We start from the raw sequence: 6000 nt of genomic DNA, 5'->3' as shown, positions 1-6000 counted from the left end.
GACTACTAATTTTCCATTGCACTGGGGATACATCAGGGTAACAATAGGTTCTCACAATAAACACAGCTCCCTAGAGTGAAGATGATTTCCTCTCAAAAGAAGGCAGATTACATCATAAAAATGGTTGCCTGAGGTGAGCCTCTTGAAATCTCCCCTGCAGTTTACCACAAATTAAACAGCTATAATTCCACAAAGGGCTCCCTGTGCAGCAGACAGGCAAGACTAAGATGCAACTGAAATCATCTAAAGGTGGGTAAATTGGGTGAGATGGATAAAAGGGGAGGGGAAAGTGCGGAGACAGGCCACAACGTGGGCCGCAGGACACAGACCAGAGCTCTGAGCTCTGTGACCCAGGCAACATGTTCATGGAGGAGAAGCCAGCTTTCCAGGGAATCCCCCCATTGCATGAGAAATTTGAGCAGTGCAGAGAAAATATAACACTACAGCATGAGAGAGAATAAAAGGCTGCAGTAGGAGAGAAATTAAACATTCTACCAAAACCTACTGGAGAGCAAAAGAAAGACCTCTTTCTATCACCCTGTTGCAGAGCCCAGACCTGTAGGTGCCTACAAAGAGAAATAATAATTCATTAATTGCTATGAATAACCATGGTAGCAAGGCAGCTCAGAAAGAATATGAAAAGTCTCCTGAAAATGAACTTAAAAACATGGAAGTATGTGACTTAAATGACAGAGAATTCAAGATTGCAGCTCTTAAAAAACTCAACGATATGCAAAAAAACCACAGACAGGCAGTTCAATGAACTCAGAAAAACAATCAAAGAATAAAATGAACATTTTACCAAAGAGACCGAAAATTTAAAAAAGAACCTAATGGAATTTCTGGAGATTAAGAACTCAGTAAAAGAAATGAAGAGTGCAATAGCCAGCTTAGGTAATACAGTTGACCAGATGGAGGAAAGACTCAGTGACATTGAAGATGAAAATCTGGAAATGACACAGATGGAAGAAGAGAGAGACTTGAGAGTTAAAAGAAATGAAAGAAATCTACAAGAACTTTCTGACTCCATCAGAAATGGCAACATAAGAATAATGGGTATACCAGAAGGAGAAGAAAAGGAGACGGGAACAGACAGTATATTCAAACAAATAGTCAGCGAGTGCTTCCCAAACATGAGGAAAAAACTGGATGCTCGAATGCAAGAAGCAAATAGGAACACCTAATTACGTGTATCCCACCAGGTCTTCTGCAAGGCCCATTGTATTGAAGCTGTCAAAAATTAACGACAAAGAAAAAATCCTCAAAGCAGCCAAGGAAAAGAAGACGGTAACATATAAAGGAAAGCCCATTAGATTATCATCAGAGTTTTCACCAGAACTCTACAAGCCAGGAGGGAGTGGAATCAAATATTCAAACTATTGAAAGAGATAAATTATGAGCGAAGAATAACATATCCTGCAAACATATCCTTTAGATATGAAGGAGGAATAAGAGCTTTCCAGACATAAAGAAGCTGAGGGAATTTTCTAACACACGGCATGCACTACAAGAAATACTGAAGGAGGCTATTCGACCGGAAACAAAAAAGCAAAAGATTGCAAAATCATGAGTAGTATTATGAACAGACAGAAGCAGAAAATAGCAACTCCTATACCAAATAGAACACTACACACTTAAACATAATATACAGGTAAATAATGAAAAATAAAACACTTATAAAAAAGGAAAAAGACAACTTGCTACTGCAGTGCAGAAATCAACTCACAGAATAAATAGGGATAATTTGTGACAACAAAAGAATGAAAGAGGAGAGAATAAAGGTCTGAACTGGCACAAGGGAATAGAGAAAGGAGGCATACTGAACAAAATGGAATACTCTGAGTAGAAAACTTTCTTTGACATAAACTTAAGAGTAAACACTCAAAAAAAATCTAGAACAGAAATATATAACATAAAAAACGAAGAAACGGGGGGGGGGGGGGAAATCGCAGAATACCACCACACTGAAATAATAGAGAGCAACAAAAAGGCAAAGAAACAATGGAGACACCATCCTACCAGAAAAAAGAGATAGAATGATAGGAAATTCTCATAAATCAATAATCACTCTAAATGTAAATGGACTGAAATCACCAATAAAAAGGCACAGAGTAGCAGATTGAATCCAAAAACTAAACCCAACCGTATGCTCCCTCCAAAAACACATCTCAGCTACAAGGACAAATACAAACTCAAAGTGAAAGGGTGGAAACGGAGAATCCAAGCAAATGGTATTCAGAGAAAAACAGGTGTAGCTATACTGATATCAGATGAAACAGACTTCAGGATAAAAATGGTAACAAGGTGGACAAAGACAGATATTTAATAATGATAAAGGGGACTTTACAGCAAGAAGACATAACAGTCATCAATACTTATGCTCCCAATCAGGGAGCACTGAAATATACTAAGCAACTACTAACAGAACTAAAGGGAGAAATTAACCAAAACATAATTGTAGTAGGGAACCTAAACACATCATTGACAGCTATGGATAGATCATCCAACAGAAAATAAATAAAGAAATAGCAGCCCTAAATGACACAATTGACACAATTGTGAATGACACAGCTAAGCCCTAGATAAATTGGATATAATTGACATTTATAGAGCACTTCATCCTAGAATATCAGACTATACATTCTTTTCTAGTGTACATGGAACATTATCAAGGAAGACCATATATTGGGACATAAAAGTAGCCTCAGCAAATTTAAGAAGATTGAAATCATACCAAGCATATTCTCTGATCAGAAACCTTTGAAACTGGATATCAACCGTGAAAAGAAAGCAGGAAAAACCACAAATACATGGAGATTAAACAACATGCTTTTAAAGAGTGACTGGGTCAAAGAAGAAAAAAGAAAAAGGAACCCTCATACACTGTTGGTGGGAATGCAGACTGGTGCAGCCATTATGGAAGGCAGTGTGGAGGTTCCTCAAAAAATTACGAACAGAATTGCCATATGACCCAGCAATCCCTCTCCTGGGTATCTACCCAAAAAATCTGAAAACATTTAGAGATAAAGACACGTGTGCTCCAATGTTCATTGCAGCTTTGTTTACAGTGGCCAAGACTTGGAAACAACCAAAATGTCCTTCGATAGATGAATGGATAAAGAAGTTGTGGTATATATACACAATGGAATACTGTTCAGCGGTAAGAAAAGATGAGATAGGAACATTGTGACAACATGGATGGATCTTGAGAGAGTAATGCTGAGCGAAATAAGTCAGACAGAAAAAGCAGAGAACCATGTGATTTCACTGATATGTGGTATATAAACCAAAAACAACAAAAGAACAAGACAAACACATGAGAAACAGAAACTCATAGACACAGACAATGGTTTGGTGGTTGCCAGAGGGTAAGGGGGGTGGGGGGTGGGAGATGAGGGTAAGGGGGATCGAATATATGGTGATGGAAGGAGAACTGACTCTGGGTGATGAACACACAATGGGATTTATAGATGATGTAATACAGAATTGTACACTTGAAATCTATGTAATTTTACTAACAATTGTCACCCCAATAATTTTTTTTTTTAATTAAATGTATTGGGGTGACAATTGTTAGTAAAATTACATAGATTTCAGGTGTACAATTCTGTATTACATCATCTATAAATCCCAATGTGTGTTCATCACCCAGAGTCAGTTCTCCTTCCATCACCATATATTCGATCCCCCTTACCCTCATCTCCCACCCCCCACCCTCTGCCCCCCCTTACCCTCTGGCAACCACTAAACTATTGTCTGTGTCTATGAGTTTCTGTTTCTCATTTGAAAATTTAGAAAAAAAGAAAAGAAAAAGAAAAAAGAGGAGAGATCAAGAGATACATAGAAACAAATGACAATGAAAAAACATCCTTCGAAATTTTTGGAATGCAACAAAAGCAGTTTTAAGAGGGAAATTTATTTCATTATAGGTCTATCTCAAGAAAGAAGAAAAATTCCAGATACGTAACTTCACATCATACCTGATAGAAGTAGAAAAAGGAAAACAAATGAAACCCAAAGTCAGCAGGAGGAAGGAAAGAATAAAAATCAGACAAGAACTAAATGAAACAGAGAACAAAAAGACAATAGAAAAAAATTAATGCAACAAACAGCTGGTTTTTTAAAAGATTAATAAAATTGACAAACCTTTGGCTAGACTCACCAAGGTACAAGGAGAAAAGACACAAATAAAAAAAAATCAGAAATGAAAGAGGGGAGGTTTCTATGGATGCCACAGAAACACAAAGGATTATCCCAGAATACTACCAATGATTATATGCCACCAAATTCATTAACCTGGAAGAAATGGACAAGTTCTTAGAAACATATAGACTTCCTAGGCTGAATCATGAAGAACTGGAAAATCTAAATAGACTGATCACCAGTAAGGAAATTGAATCAGTCATCTGAAACCTTCCCAAACCAAAAGTCCCAGGCCAAATGGCTTCACTAGTGAATTCTACCAAACATTCAAAGAGTATCTAATACCTGTCCTACTCAAACTCTTCCAAAACATTGAAGAAGAGACAATACTCCCTAATCCATTTTATGAGGCTAACATTACCCTGATACCAAAACCTGGTAAGGATGACACACAAAAAAGAAAACTACAGACAAGTATCTCTGATGAATACAGATGCAAATACCCTAAACGAAATTCTAGCCAGTAGAATGCAACAATACATTAAAAAGTTTCTACATCGTAACCAATGCGGTTCATCCTAGGGACACAAGGATGGTTCCACATACCCAAATTGATGAATGCGATACACCACATAAACAAAATAAAGGACAAAAATCATATGATTATATCAAGAGGTGCAGAAAAACCGTTTGACAACATACAACATCCATTTATGATTAAAACACTTAACAAAATGGGTATAGAAGGAAAATACTTTAACATAATAAAGGCCATATCAAACTGGGTATCAACCATATGTGACAAACCCTCAGCTAATATCATAATCAATGGTGAAAAACTGAAGACCTTTGCTCTATGTTTAGGAACATGAAAGGGCTGTCCCCTATCACCTCTGCTCTTCAACATAATATTGGAAGACCTAGCGAGAGCGATCAGGCAAGAGAAAGAAATAAAAGGCTTACAAATTGTGAATGAAGAAGTTAAATTGTCACTTTTTGCAGATGATGTGATGCTATACATAGAAAACCCTAAAGACTCCTTCAAAAATCTATTAGAAACAATCAATGAATACAGTAAAGTTGCCGGCTACAAAATCAATGTACAAAACAAAAGTGCATTGCATTCCTATATACTAACAATGAGATCCCAGAAAGGGAAATAAAAAGAGGGCGCCGGTGAGCACAGTTGGTTAGAGTCCAGTGCTACTAACACCAAGGTTGTCGGGCGGATCCCTGCATGGATCATTTTGAGCTGCGCCCTCCTTTGAGAGAGAGAAAGAGAGAGAGAGAGAGAGAGAAAGAAATTCCTTTTGCAATTGCAATGAAAAGAATAAAATGCCTAGGAATAAACTTAACCAAAGGTGTGAAAAACTTATATACTGAAAACTATAAGACATTTAAAAAAGAAATTGAAGAAGACACAAAGAGATGGAAAGACATTCTATGTTCATGGATTGGAAGAATCAACATAGTTAAAATGGACATATTACTGAAAGCAATATACAAATTTAATGCAATCCCCATCAAAATCCCAATGGCAGCTTTTTACAGAAATAGAACAAAAAATCATCCTATGTGTATGGAACCAAAAAAGACCCCAAATAGTCAAAGCAATCTTAAGAAAAAAGAACAATGCTGGAGGTATCACACTTCTGACTTCAGCTTGTACTACAGGGCAACAGTAATCAAAATAGTATGGTATTGGCAGAAAAACAGACACACGGACCAACGGAATAGAATTGAGAACGCTGAAATGAAGCCCCATAAATATGGACAGATAATTTTCGACAAAGAATCCAAAAACATACAATGGAGAAAAGACAGCCTCTTCAATAAATAGTGCTGAGAGAATTGGAA

This window comes from Rhinolophus sinicus, chromosome 18, assembly GCF_057876585.1.
Source record: "Rhinolophus sinicus isolate RSI-liver-muscle chromosome 18, RSI-T2T, whole genome shotgun sequence".
Classification (NCBI taxonomy): Eukaryota; Metazoa; Chordata; class Mammalia; order Chiroptera; family Rhinolophidae; genus Rhinolophus; species Rhinolophus sinicus.
The sequence above is the reverse complement of the archived record's forward strand: the minus strand, read 5'-3'. Positions refer to the sequence as shown.